At 47.5% G+C, this 15853-nt stretch overlaps 1 protein-coding gene across 1 annotated transcript in view; it reads left to right on the forward strand.

Annotated features, from left to right (window-relative positions):
• LOC126234319 (polypeptide N-acetylgalactosaminyltransferase 1-like) overlaps positions 1-15853 on the forward strand; it is a 402153-nt gene that overhangs the window by 69465 nt on the left and 316835 nt on the right. The gene's annotated exons all lie outside the window — the stretch shown is intronic.

Raw genomic sequence — 15853 nt, forward strand, 5'->3', positions numbered from 1 at the left:
TGCAAACTTTACAGAAGCTCTCCTGCGATACTTGCAGAACTAGCACTCCTGAAAGACAGGATATTGCGGAGACAACGAGATACTGGCAGAAGTAAAGCTGTGAGTACCGGGCGTGAGTCGTGCTTCGGTAGCTCAGATGGTAGAGCACTTGCCCGCGAAAGACAAAGGTCCCGAGTTCGAGTCTCGGTCGGGCACACAGTTTTAATGTGCCAGGAAGTTTCATGTCAGCGCACACTCCGCTGCAGAGTGAAAATCTCATTCTGGGAACTTTACAAATATTGCAGCTCGGTGAATTAATTCGTGTCCGGATTTCCCTGATAATCAATAGAGCATTTCGCCGCGTATTTTGCATCGCACGGCGCTGGCAGCGAATGGATTCCGACCGTAGAGAACACCTAGGGACGTTTCGAGATATCATAGAGTCATCGGGGCAATTTCATAGAAATTCAGGGCTGATAAAAGCTTTCCTCCGCGCCGCAGCGTGAGATTCGTGCGAAAAGAGTACGGTGCCGCATCCTTTTCTGCTGCGGCGTTGCCGGGAAGACGTGCTGTGAGAGAGCGGAAATGTGTACTCTGTTGTCCTCGTGGGAGGCGAAGGCGCACGCTTTCTTCCTTCTTCTGGGGACTTGGCGGGGCGGTAAAACCCTAATGAATGGCCGGCGAAAACAGTTGTTAAAGGAAATCAATGGCGAGCGGACAATGGATCCCACCAACACTAACAATGCGCGCTAGCTAGGAACAAATCGCCAGAGAAAAATGGAGTGTCTGGTATTGTCCCACACTGCTAGAGGGAACCGAAGCGAAGAACTGGCAGTAAGGCGTATTGATCTGCAGTTTGAAAATAAAAGGGCCGAATAAGACACGGGAACGGTACGGTCCATGGCTTTTAAGTCAGATACATTGATGGCAACACTAAGACTTGGGTAGTGTACGTATAATTAAATGCTGCAATACCAAGTACATGCTCTGTTACATTAAGCTAAGGAGGAATTCCGCTACCTTGAAAATAAAGTGAGCATTACGCACGAAGCAATGGGGATACAAGATATAGACTAGCATTCCTCCCTAAAAGAAGTTTGTTGTTGTTGTGGTCTTCAGTCCTGAGACTGGTTTGATGCAGCTCGCCATGCTACTCTATCCTGTGCAAGCTTCTTCATCTCCCAGTACCTACTGCAACCTACATCCTTCTGAATCTGCTTAGTGTATGCATCTCTTGGTCTCCCCCTACGATTTTTACCCTCCACGATGCCCTCCAATACTAAATTGGTGATCCCTTGATGCCTCAGAACATGTCCTACCAACCGATCCCTTCTTCTGGTCAAGTTGTGCCACAAACGTCTCTTCTCCCCAATCCTATTCAATACTTCCTCATTAGTTATGTGATCTACCCATCTAATCTTCAGCATTCTTCTGTAGCACCACATTTCGAAAGCTTCTATTCTCTTCTTGTCCAAACTATTTACCGTCCATGTTTCACTTCCATACATGGCTACACTCCATACAAATACTTTCAGAAATGACTTCCTGACACTTAAATCTATACTCGATGTTAACAAATTTCTTTTCTTCAGAAATGCTTTCCTTGCCATTGCCAGTCTACATTTTATATCCTCTCTACTTCGACCATCATCAGTTATTTTGCTCCCCAAATAGCAAAACTCCTTTACTACTTTAAGTGTCTCATTTCCTAATCTAATAACCTCAACATCACCCGACTTAATTCGACTACATTCCATTATCCTCGTTTTGCTTTAGTTGATGTTCATCTTATATCCTCCCTTCAAGACACCATTCATTCCGTTCAACTGCTCTTCCAAGTCCTTTGCTGTCTCTGACAGCATTACAATGTCATCGGCAAACCTCAAAGTTTTTATTTCTTCTCCATGGATTTTAATACCTACTCCGCATTTTTCTTTTGCTTCCTTTACTGCTTGCTCAATATTCAGATTGAATAACATCGGGGAGAGGCTACAACCATGTCTTACTCCCTTCCCAACCGCTGCTTCCCTTTCATGTCCCTCGACTCTTATAACTGCCACTTGGTTTCTGTACAAATTGTAAATAACCTTTCGCTCCCTGTATCTTACCCCTGCCACCTTTAGAATTTGAAAGAGAGTATTCCAGTCAACATTGTCAAAAGCTTTTTCTAAGTCTACAAATGCTAGAAAGGTAGGTTTGCCTTTCCTTAATCTTTCTTCTAAGGTAAGTCGAAGGTCAGTATTGCCTCACGTGTTCCAGTATTTCTACGGAATCTAAACTGATCCTCCCCGAGGCCGGCTTCTACTAGTTTTTCCATTCGTCTGTAAAGAATTCGTGTTAGTATTTTGCAGCTGTGGCTTATTACACTGATTGTCCGGTAATTTTCACATCTGTCAACACCTGCTTTCTTTGGGATTGGAATTATTATATTCTTCTTGAAGTCTGAGGGTATTTCACCTGTTTCATACATCTTGCTCACCAGATGGTAGAGTTTTGTCAGGACTGGCTCTCCCAAGGCCGTCAGTAGTTCCAATGGAATAAGATTATTAGCATTAAATATGGGCTTTAATTAAAGGAAGAAATTTCTGAGAATTTAGATACTGATCGAAAGTGGATCATGGACTGTGAGGAAAATAGAAAAGAAGAGAATCGAAGCGTTTCATATATAGTGTTACAGAAAGCTGAAAGCTGGGTGGACTGATAAGATAAAAAAAAATGAGATTCACCCTAGAATCGGCGAAAACCGAAACTAGAAGGGACAGACTGATAGGACATGTGTTAAGATACGAGATAATTACATCCATGGTACTGAAGAAGGCCGGAGAGCTGCTGAAAGATTAGAGTTACAGTTACTGGTGACTTCAATCAATGCTCGATATGTTATAGAGGTTGTTTCCGTAAGAGCGTGCAAAAATGTAACCGATATAGTGAATGCTCCACAGAACAATCTGACCTAGGGAGCCTGGGGTCAGAGAAGACAGCTTAAGGAGATATGGAAGTACCGCTTTGTCTAGCATTACTGTTGTCCAGCTTATTTACAACGCACATGCTACAAATATACGAGTACTGTGCTGTTTATTTATATGTACATTCTTTATTACCTGCAAGGAAACCAGGAGGACGAGCATGATTACCAGGAAGTCGTGATGCAGGTTTTGTTTACATTACTTGTCTGTAAGGTGGCTATGAAACGTCCCCTTAGAAAACTTAATGAATTACTGTGCTGATAAACCTCATACATTATTTGATTTTCAAACAGCTGAGCAGAACTGAACGTACTCAGACATTTCGCTCTTTACCTATTCTGATCAACACTAAACCGACACACAATATTTTTAGCGCAAGGCAATCTGACTTTCAATAATCCCTACAAAAGAATGGCCCTGACTAACATTAACCTATACCTTTCACAAATCACTTACCTCACAAAAATCTTCGTTACTCGAACTACTGCAATACAGCGAGCGCCACTACTGCCAGCTAAATAAAAGATTCAAACTACTGAAGGCACTAACTACTGGCAGGCATAGTTAGCAAATAAAAGATTTTGATAGAGAACAAACAATGTATTTACCTTAATAGTGTTCAAAAGTCATAATATATATAGCAGTTCGTGGCATCCAGTCTTACAAATTTACTGTCTCTGATGGACACACATCCAGATCATCCTCTCTCAAAACTCCGCCATTTCTCTCCCCACATCCACCACTGCTGGCGGCTCACCTCCAACTGCGCAACGCTACGCGCTGTTAACAGCCAACTGCCCAACACCACAATAGCGAATATTCCAACAATGCCAACCAGCCACAGACTGCACACAGCACATCCAGTGATTTTCATGCAGAGCGCTATGTGGCGTTACCAATATGAAAACCTAAACAGCCTACTTATATAGCCCCCATGCTGCCCACAAAAAATTTTACAAATTATTTTGGGCAGTGGCCAATACAGATTTGAAGAAATTTTTCATAATTACAATAACAAAGAAATCAAATGCACTCATGTGTTGATACAATGTTGGTCAAAAGCTAAAATTTTGTCACAGTCCATAAAGACAGTCCTCATCATTCATCACAGTAAAATTGCAGTGTTTTTTTTTTCTCAAAGTCTGAGCAGTAAAAGAAAATGCACATGGAAGTAGTTGATTTCCATGCAGTCTTGAAGAAGTAGTGTTGTTCTTCCAACGGAGAGACAGCGCTGAATTTTGACATGCAGACAGGTAATGGGCCACATCAGAGCAAATCCACAGCAGAGACATTCGAAGTTTTGAAGAATATTGGTAGGTAGGTCATCACAGAGCAGACCCACTGTACTCCTGGTAGAGATTATGGTATTGGTGGGCCACCAGAGGTGCAAACCCACTGCACTCCTTGTAGAAATATTAGTATTGGTGGGCCACCAAAGATTCAGACCCACTGTAGTCCTTGTAGAGACGGCCAGCAGCCATCCGTTGCGACTGTGTAGCTGCACAATCACCATCAAAGAGTCTTGCGGACAATATAGCAAGTCCATAAACCACCACTTGTGCACTCACAAAGTTTTTGGAATTGTCCTTAGAACCAGCAATGCTGTTAACCAGTCCCTTGCTGAATTATTAACACACATGCAAACACTAACAGTCCCAACTTCTCACATATTGTGCATATACTATCACCAACAGAAACGTGTGCAGTGAAATGTAACTTAATCTGAAGAACTGGTGTCTATACAATTATAAATTTACAACATAAGAATACAATTAAAAAGGTACAAAATACATCACTAAAGAACATAATAGTACAGATAACATTTGTAGTAATACAGGTTTTACAAAAGAATAGAAATAAACATGTACATCAGTGTTACAGGAATTATGACATAAATAAATAAAATAATGAGAATAGTTTTCGAAACATTAATTTCACATATGACCATTGAAACAGAACAGAATAAATAATGTCTAAACATCTTTATAAAGAAAATAACATATTACTAGAAAAATTCTATGACATAACTCTTATCAGCTAAACACATAAAGACAGGAAAAACACAAATACACAAGATTACACGAACACATAGCGGAATAACACAAAAGGAAAGGACAGGGTTTGTTTTCAGTGTAGCATTTGGTACTGCAGTCCAACCCAAAACTTCATTCCATAGATCTTTCCTCTTATTTCAACATTTGTTTCCACCAAAGAAATCCTATCAAAGACCGAGCGAGGTGGCGCAGTGGTTAGCACACTGGACTCGCATTCGGGAGGACGACGGTTCAATCCCGTCTCCAGCCATCCTGATTTAGGTTTTCCGTGATTTCCCTAAATCGTTTAAGGCGAATGCCGGGATGGTTCCTTTGAAAGGGCACGGCCGATTTCCTTCCCAATCCTTCCCTAACCCGAGCTTGCGCTCCGTCTCTAATGACCTCGTTGTCAACGGGACGTTAAACACTAACCACCACCACCAGTCCTATCAAAGCATGCCTTCTGTATTCTATTCATATCCTCTTTCAAAAATAGTTTTTCTCAACTCTACACTAGTTTCTCCACTGTTCCCTTATATAGCCTACCCTATCTTACTTCTGCCAGTATCTCGTCTCCTACCTTCCAAACTTTACAGAAGCTCTCCTGCGAACCCTGCAGAACTAGCACTCCTGAAAGAAAGGATACTGTGGAGACATGGCTTAGCCACAGCCTGGGGGATGTTTCCAGAATGAGATTTTCACTCTGCAGCGGAGTGTGCGCTGATATGAAACTTCCTGGCAGATTAAAACTGTGTGCCCGACCGAGACTCGAACTCGGGACCTTTGCCTTTCGCGGGAAAGTGCTCTACCATCTGAGCTACCGAAGCACGACTCACGCCCGGTCCTCACAGCTTTACTTCTGCCAGTATCTCGTCTCCTACCTTCCAAACTTTACAGAAGCTCTCCTGCAATACAGCGAGCGCCACTACTGCCAGCTAAATAAAAGATTCAAACTACTGAAGGCACTAGCTACTGACAGGCATAGTTAGCAAATAAGATTTTGATGGAGAACAAACAATGTACTTACCTTAATAGTGTTCAAAAGTCATATATAGCAGTTCATGGCATCCAGTCTTACAAATTTACTGCCCCCAGGGGCTCAGCATTCATTTGCTGGGTACGGGCTTGGCGACCCCGGGGTCCTGAGCTGGGGACTGGTCAGCGCCGCCAGTCTCCTGTCACCGTAACCCCCGGACATGCTTCAGCGACCACCGTATGGCGCGGCGGTGGAATGTTGTGTGCTGCGGGGAATGGTTATCTTGGCTTGACCGCCTGGATTGCGAGGAAGGCCAACCTCTATAAAAACCCCTCAATCTTCCGGTGTGCTCCGCGCCTATGAGATGCATGGCTGTTGAGGTGGAACAGTCGCAAGCGGGCAACCTCTGGGGCACCTGCCACACCCCAGTTGTATTAGGCTTACTCAGGCACGCGGGGCTCTGTCTGAGCGGACCTTTAGTTCCCTAGCTGCTCGTGGGACCGCAATGGACCCTTCGACCTCTACATTTCCCCCTACCAGTGGCTTGGGTGGGCCACTGGTAGGCAAACACACCCCATCGAAGAAGCGACTTCGTGCTGCGAGTCCTCCAGCGCCTAGTGTTGATCGAGATTTATCAGACTGTCGTAACAGAGCACATGCTGATAATCAGAATGTGTTTTTGATTATTAAACGGAAGGAGAGTAGCTTTGAGAGGGTTTCTCCCTTTTACATCCACAAGGGTCTTGAAGGAATTGCAGGAACACTTAAATCTGTGAAGCGTCTGCGCAATGGTACTCTGTTAGTTGAGACATCTAGTTCCCGTCAGGTCACTTCTCTTCGGAAAGCAACATGTCTCGGTGAGTAGGCTATCGAGACCGAGCTCCACTCCACTCTGAACTACAGTAAGGGTGTTGTGACATGTAGGGACTTGGTGGATATCCCCACAGACGAGTTAAAATCTGAATGGGCTGATGAAGGTATTGTTGACGTGCAGCATATCATGAAACGATTCGATGGGATCCTCGTCAAATCCGACTCGTTTATTCTCACGTTCAGTTGTCCACGACTCCCAGAGCATGTTAAAGCGGGGTTCTTACGTTTGCCAGTAAGCCCATATTTCCCCAACCCAATGCGCTGTTTTAAATGTCAGCGCTTTGGGCATACTACGTTGGGGTGCAATGGGATAGCCACTTGTGGTAAATGTGGTCAGCCTGCCCATTAAGGAGCCGATTGTTCATCGCCTGTGAAGTGCGTGAATTGCTCTGGGAGTCACCCTGTCTGGAGCCGGGTCTGCCCCGCCTATCTCGACGAACGGAAGATCCAGGAGATCAAAACATCTAAGCGCATCCCCTATGGTGAGGCCAGGAAGCTCTTTAAGGCCATGCAACCTCCTGTGTTTACTACATCTTTCGCTTCCGCTCTGAAAAAACCGGTACAGTTGGCCACTGTTGCTACGCAAACGGAGGTTGCTAGTGTTAGCACTAATACCTGCGTTTGCCAGTGCACTTGTGCTGCTGCGGTTGTTTTGCAACCTGCGGCTCTCCCCGCAACGTCGGACAAGGCCGTGGTTGCTGACATTGGGGTACTTCCTCCCTCTCCCCATATGGGCCCTTCTGCCCAGGCGAGTAATGCTCCAACTGTTGACAAGGCTCTGCATTCTAAGCCCCCCAAGACAAAGACGCCGAAGCTGAAGGTTTTGCCACCTGAGGGGACTTGTCAGGGTCAGTCCGATGACGAGGCCATCGTACTGTCTGACATCTCCCGTGGGTCGTCATCGGAGCTGATGGACATTGATGTCGACCGGGGGCGATCTTCTCGCCCCAGGAATAAATCTCCGGCCAGTATGGGCTCTCCTCCAAAACACAGCGGCAGGGTGAAAGTTCAGCCACCCTGATCACTGGCTCCCATATTACAGTGGAACCTGAATGGGTTCAGGACGCATGTGGCCGAATTACAACTCCTTGTACGAGAGTGCCCTTTGTGCTTATGTCTCCAAGAGACACATTTTCGGGCCACTGATGCTCCTTCTTTACGGGGCTATACTGTATATCGGAATGATGATCTGACGGGGGAAAGGGCAAGGGGTGGTGTTGCGGTTTTTGTCCGTGACATGCACCCCTCATCTGAGCTCCCTCTCGTTACAGACTTGCAAGCAGTTGCAGTTGACCTTCTTGTGGGTCGGAGGCTCACAGTCTGTTCCCTTTACTTACCACCTCAGGATGCGATAGACTCTGAGGCTCTCACAGACCTTATTAGCCAACTCCCCCGCCCATTTCTTCTTCTGGGGGACTTCAATGCTCATAATGTCTTATGGGGCTCTTCGACGACTTGCACCAGGGGTCGCATTCTGGAAAACCTCATGATGTCTGAAGAACTGTGCATCCTCAACTCTGGTGCTCCCACTCATTTCTGTACTGCTTCTGGGTCGTCATCAGCTATTGACCTTTCCTTTTGCTCTCCAGCACTCGTGGATTCTGCTCTGTGGGAGGTTGCTGCAGACCTCCATTCTAGTGACCACTTCCCCCTTTGGATTCGCCTCCTGGATGAGGCTATGGCATTACCAGTGCCGCCCCGGTGGCACCTCTGCCGAGCTGACTGGACACTTTTCAGCCAACTGGCTGTTTTGGAACACCGTACCAGCGTCCACGAACGGGTAGACCATGTTACAGCCGTGATCTCCCATGCTGCTGAATTGTCAATCCCACGGTTATCCGGTCATCCCAAGAGGCGTCCTGTCCCTTGGTGGACCACTGAGTGCCGCTCAGCCATCCGAGCCCGCCGTGCAGCTCTGCGCCGCTTCAAGTGCCGTCCCTCAGCTGACAATCTTGCGGCCTTTCGGGTGGCAAGGGCCAAAGCGCGGCGAGTGATTAAAGAGAGCAAACGACGGTCATGTCAATCGTTCTTGAACTCCATCTCCCGTTCCACTAATTCTACGAAAGTATGGGAAGCCATCAGGAGGATTTCCGGGACACTCGGCCAGCTCCCTGTCACGGCATTGCTGCATCAGGGAAGTCTCCTCACGGCGCCGAGAGACATTGCCCAGACACTGGCCATGCATTTTGCGGAATCTACCGCTACTATTCACTGTGATCCAGATTTCTGCCGCTACCGCACTGCGATCGAGAGGGGTCACTTGGACTTCCGGTCTCCAAATTCTGAACCCTACAACTGCCCCTTCACAATGTGGGAACTGGATTCGGCGCTGTCTGTGGCTCATGATACTGCGCCTGGCCATGATCGAATCCGGTACAGCATGCTGCAGCACTTGTTACTGCCTTCCAAGGAAGTTCTCCTGAATTTTTTTAATATGATATGGTTATCTGGCACGTACCCTGACTCTTGGAGGGAGGCGATTTTGATCCCCCTCCTCAAAACGGGGAAGGACCGAACGCATCCCAGTAGTTATCGAAGTATTGCTTTGACGAGCTGCGTCGGGAAGACGTTAGAACGCATGGTCAACCGTCGCCTGGTTTGGCTGCTGGAAACCAGGCGGCTCCTTAGCCCCTCGCAGTGTGGCTTTCGGAGATGTCGTTCAACTATAGACAACTTGACCCTGCTTGAGGCGGCCATCCAGCAGGCCTTCCTACGTAACCAGCATTGTCTAGGTGTATTCTTTGACATTCATAAGGCGTATGACACTACTTGGCGCCGCCATATCCTCAATCAACTCCATGAGTGGGGTTTTCGTGGCCGTCTCCCCATCTTCATTCGGTCCTTTCTTTCCCACCGCCTCTTTCGATATAGGGTTGGTAATGTGCTATCTGATTTGTATGTGCAGGAGAATGGTGTTCCTCAGGGAAGCGTTTTAAGTGTCACCCTCTTTGCCGTCGCCATTAACAGTATCACGTCCACTGTCCGGAGTCCTGCCCAATGCTCCTTTTTTGTGGACGATTTTGCTGTTTTCTGTTCTTCCTCCAGTCTTGTCACTGCTAGTCGGCAGTTGCAGCTTACGATACAGCGATTAGAGGCATGGACTGCGAAGACGGGTTTTACCTTTTCTGCAGACAAATGTGTGTGTGTTCATTTTAATCGTTCTCGACGTCTTTTTACCTCCCCTGAATTGCGTCTGGGGGACACCATTCTTCCTTTTAGCGACACTGTGCGGTTCCTGGGCCTCACTTTTGATTCCAAGTTGTCGTGGTTGCCTCACCTTAAAGACCTCAAGGTGCGGGCCCTGAAGGCGCTGAATATTTTGAAGTGTCTTGAAACGTCCCCTTTTAACAATTTTTTACAACTGTGCTTAACCTGACACACAATATTTTTTTTTTGCGCAACGCAATCTGACTTTCAAAATCTCTAGAAGAGAATGGCCCTGACTAACATTAAACTATCTCTTTCACAAATCACTTACCTCACAAAAATCTTCGCTGCTCAAGCTACTGCAATACAGCGAGCGCCACTACTGCCAGCTAAATAAAAGATTCAAACTATGGAAGGCACTAACTACTGATAGGGATAGTTAGCAAATGAAAGATATTAATAGAGAACAAACAATGTATTTACCTTGATATCATGACAAATTACAAAACTGCGCCATCTCTCTCCCCACATCCACCACTGCTGGCGGCACACCTCCAACTGCCCAACGCTACGCGCTGTTCACAGCCAGCTGCCTAACACTACAATGGTTGAGTATTACAACAATGCAAAGCAGCCACAGACTGCACACGGCACAGCCGGTGATTTTCATACAGAGGTGGCGTTACTAATAAAAAAACCTAAACAGCCTACTTACAGTCTGAGCCATCGGTCCTGGGGAGCAGATCGGGCGCGTCTGCTGCAGTTTTATAGGGCTTTCGTCCGATCGCGTCTTGACTATGGTTGCACCGTGTTTGGGTCCGCACGGCCTTCGTATCTGAAGATCCTTCACGCAGTACACCATGAGGGTATCAGGCTGGCCACTGGTGCCTTCCGTACCAGTCCCATCCCCAGCCTGTGTGCTGAGGCAGGGGAACCGCCGCTCGCCATCCGTCGGAAACTCCTCATGGTGCGACGGGTGTGTCAATTCCTTGCCTGTCCTACCTCCCCTGCGTACCCTACCGTTGCCCGACCGCCTATGGAACGTCTCTTTTTCCAGTCGTCCCAGGGCAACGAGACCATTTGGGATTCGTGCCAAGCATTTGCTTGAGTCCCTTGGTGTCGAGCGTGTGGCCCCCCAACGACAAGGTTTTACTCGCCTGCCTCCCTGGTTGCTCCAGAGGCCCAGCGTCCTTTTAGACTTATCGGAGTACCGGAGGAGCTGCACTCCTGCGTTTGTTTTTACCTCCTTATTTTACGATATTTTAAACCAGCATCCCGACCATGTACCAGTATTTACGGATGGCTCTAAACAGGGGGACTCTGTTGGTTGTGCTGTTGTTTTCCCTGATCGAGTCGTCAAGTTACGGCTTCCTGCGGCGTTTACCATCTTTGATGCCGAATTGTTTGCGATCCTGCGGGCATTGGAGCAGATGAGATGTGTTCCCAGTCGTAAGTTCCTCATCTGTTCTGACTCCCTGAGTGCCCTTCAGACCATGCAACACTTGTACCCAGCGGATACGGTCGTCCAGAACATCCATGATGCCCTACTCCACCTGCAACGGCAGGGGAAGGAGGTTTCCTTCTGCTGGGTGCTGGGGCACGTGGGTATTAGGGGAAACGAACTGGCGGATGTGGCTGCCAAAGATGCGTGTTCCCTCCCTCACGTTGTTGCATGTGCCGTCCCCCTCCATGCTGTTACCTCCCTCCTGCGTTTTCGCGTTCTGCGTCAGTGGGAAGAGGAGTGGCTGGCAGTCGGTGACAATAAGCTGCGTCTGGTCAAGGCCACCACGCGGCCATGGCGTACGTCCTACCAGTCATGCAGGCGGGATGCGGTTCTCCTCACTCGCCTCCGCATCGGGCACAGTCCCTTAACGCATGGTTTTTTACTCCGGCGGGAGGACCCCCCAATCTGCAGTGCTTGTGGCGTCCAGATTACTGTCCGCCACATTTTACTTGACTGTCTTTTATTCTCTGACCAGAGGGCGGTGGTTTCCTTGCCACCGGATTTGACCTCTATTTTACAAGATGACGTAACGACTGTAGTTAAGGTCTTACGGTTTTGTGTCCTGTCCCATTTGTTGCCTCGAATTTTAGGGAGAGGATTTTAATGTGCTGCTGGGTGACTGGCTCACCCAGGTTTTAGGTAAGAGGTCAGCCAGTCACGATTACCTCTGTATGTGAGGATTTGAAACTGCGTCATATCTGTGTCTTTTAGCCGTTCTCCTTGTTCCCTGATCGTCTTGGTCCCTTCACTGCATGTGTTCCTGTTTTTATGCGTTTGGGCGCTGATGACCCCGCTGTTTAGCGCCCGTAAACCTCAAACACACACACTCTTACAAATTTACTGTCTGTGATGGACACACGTCCAGATCATCAGCTCTCAAAACTCCGCCATTTCTCTCCCCACAACCACCACTGCTGGCGGCTCACCTCCAACTGCGCAACGCTACGCGCTGCTAACAGCCAACTGCCCAACACCACAATAGCGAATATTCCAACAATGCCAACCAGCCACAGACTGCACACAGCACATCCAGTGATTTTCATACAGAGCGCTACGTGGCGTTACCAATATAAAAACCCAAACAGCCTACTTACAGGCTCTGTTGTTTCGTATTTACATTGTCCCGTAACAGAACGTGCTATGAATCAACGACAGACCCATTCTTTACACAGTGCTTTTCAGGTACGTACAGTACAATACGGTGGAGCAGTACCGGTACAGTATTTCCTTATCGATGGGTTGGAATGGTAGGTGTTATTCCATGGCCTGCGAGGTAACCTGACCTGATTATTTCCTATGGGTGAAACGCCAGCTAAATCACGCAGGGCTAACAGGTAAATAGGATTGTGGAAAGGGCCAAGGGAGTTGCGGTCGGATTCATTTCAAGTTGTTATTTATTATCATTTAGTTCACAAATACACTTTTGAAAGAATTAAATTTGCTTCGCGGCTGAAGGCCTCCAAACAGATGCTTTAGAATAAGTTCAATTTTGAAAAGATATGAAACACGTTTAAATTTACGAATAAGATAAATCGTGTAATAAAAATATATATATATATATATATATATATATATATATATATATATATATATATATATATATATATATATATATATATATATCGGGTGATCAAAAAGTCAGGACCGATGACCGTTGCAGTCTGGTCCCTTTAATCCCACAATCAAAAAGTCAGTATAAATTTGAAAACTTAATAAAAGCAAAACGTCAGTGACTGCGCAGGACAATAGTGTATAAAAGGAGCTGTAATGAGAGAATCAGATGCGCCAGTAGTCGCAGCATGTTGACGTTACCTGAAAAGGCGCTTTTAGTGAAGCTGTATTATCAGAATGGGAATGTGCTAGTTCAGCGTTACGATCCTATCGCCATAGGAAGGGGATTCGAACGGGTAAAGGTCCGTTTACAAATGCAGCTGTGGCGAGAATGATTTCGAAGTTGGAAGCCACGGGTTGTTTAGACGATAGACCCCGTAGTGGTCGACCGAGCACAAGGCGTAATGCTGCTGAGACAGTTCAGGAAGAAATGGAGACTGTAGCGGGTTCGTCTATGCACGGGGAAGTCAGCGCTCGTGCAGTCACACGTCGCACCGGCATTCCATACAATACTGTTTGGTTGGCACTGAGGCGTACCCTTCGATGCTATACGTACAAAATCCTTCAGCATCATGAACTGTTACCTGGCGATTTAGTGAAGCGGAGGGCATTTGCGGTGTGGGCGTTTCAAAAGATGGCGGAAGATGACGATTGGTTGAGTAACGTGTTGTGGACCGACGAAGTTCATTTCACACTCCGAGGGTCTGTCAACACCCACAACTGCTGAATTTGGGCTAGCGAAAATCCTAGAACTGTCGTGGAAACTCTATTGCACGGCGAGAAAGTCACGGTATGGGTTGGATTTACCACATCTACCGTTATCGGGCCTTTTATCTTCGAGGAAATGCGTGATTCTGGTTTTGTAACTGCTACCGTGACGGGTGAGAGTGAGAGGTACGCCGATATGTTACAGAATCGCATCATCCCCAGCCTGGCTGATAAACACCTGCTGGAACGTACGATGTTTATGCGGGATGGCGCTCCACCCCATATTGCTAGACGTGTGAAAGATCTTTTGCGCGCGTCGTTTGGTGATGATCGTGTGCTCAGCCGCCACTTTCGTCATGCTTGGCCTCCCAGGTCCCCAGACCTCAGTCCGTGCAGTTATTGGCTTTGTGGTCACCTGAAGTCGCAAGTGTATCGTGATCGACCGACATCTCTAGGGATGCTGAAAGACAACATCCGACGCCAATGCCTCACCGTAACTCCGGACATGCTTTACAGTGCTGTTCACAACATTATTCCTCGGCTACAGCTATTGTTGAGGAATGATAGTGGACATATTTAGTATTTCCTGTAAAGAACATCATCTTTGCTTTGTCTTACTTTGTTATGCTAATTTTGATATTCTGATCAGATGAAGCGCCATCTGTCGGACATTTTTTGAACTTTTGTATTTTTTTGGTTCTAATAAAACCCCATGTCATTTGTGTCAATTTGTACCTCTCTATCTACATTATTCCGTGATTTATTCAGTTTTCAAATTTATACTGACTTTTTGATCACCCGGTATATATAATGAGATCAGCATGCGGAGCGGCTGAAGGCCGCCGGATTAAATCTTCAAAATTCCAAATATACTATAATGATTACTGAAGGCAGAAGGCCACAAGGTTTTAAGATGCTAACAGGGCTGATGGTCCTCAAGGTACTCAGAAAGAGATAAACAAACGCAATAAGATGGCTGAAGGCCGCAAAGTTAAATTCTGCAAATTAAGGAAATATACACTCCTGGAAATGGAAAAAAGAACACATTGACACCGGTGTGTCAGACCCACCATACTTGCTCCGGACACTGCGAGAGGGCTGTACAAGCAATGATCACACGCACGGCACAGCGGACACACCAGGAACCGCGGTGTTGGCCGTCGAATGGCGCTAGCTGCGCAGCATTTGTGCACCGCCGCCGTCGGTGTCAGCCGGTTTGCCGTGGCATACGGAGCTCCATCGCAGTCTTTAACACTGGTAGCATGCCGCGACAGCGTGGACGTGAACCGTATGTGCAGTTGACGGACTTTGAGCGAGGGCGTATAGTGGGCATGCGGGAGGCCGGGTGGACGTACCGCCGAATTGCTCAACACGTGGGGCGTGAGGTCTCCACAGTACATCGATGTTGTCGCCAATGGTCGGCGGAAGGTGCACGTGCCCGTCGACCTGGGACCGGACCGCAGCGACGCACGGATGCACGCCAAGACCGTAGGATCCTACGCAGTGCCGTAGGGGACCGCACCGCCACTTCCCAGCAAATTAGGGACACTGTTGCTCCTGGGGTATCGGCGAGGACCATTCGCAACCGTCTCCATGAAGCTGGGCTACGGTCCCGCACACCGTTAGGCCGTCTTCCGCTCACGCCCCAACATCGTGCAGCCCGCCTCCAGTGGTGTCGCGACATGCGTGAATGGAGGGACGAATGGAGTCGTGTCGTCTTCAGCGATGAGAGTCGCTTCTGCCTTGGTGCCAATGATGGTCGTATGCGTGTTTGGCGCCGTGCGGGTGAGCGCCACAATCAGGACTGCATACGACCGAGGCACACAGGGCCAACACCCGGCATCATGGTGTGGGGAGCGATCTCCTACACTGGCCGTACACCACTGGTGGTCGTCGAGGGGACACTGAATAGTGCACGGTACATCCAAACCGTCATCGAACCCATCGTTCTACCATTCCTAGACCGGCAAGGGAACTTGCTGTTCCAACAGGACAATGCACGTCCGCATGTATTCCGTGCCACCCAACGTGCTCTAGAAGGTGTAAGTCAACTACC

This window comes from Schistocerca nitens, chromosome 2 (assembly GCF_023898315.1).
Source record: "Schistocerca nitens isolate TAMUIC-IGC-003100 chromosome 2, iqSchNite1.1, whole genome shotgun sequence".
Lineage (NCBI taxonomy): Eukaryota > Metazoa > Arthropoda > Insecta > Orthoptera > Acrididae > Schistocerca > Schistocerca nitens.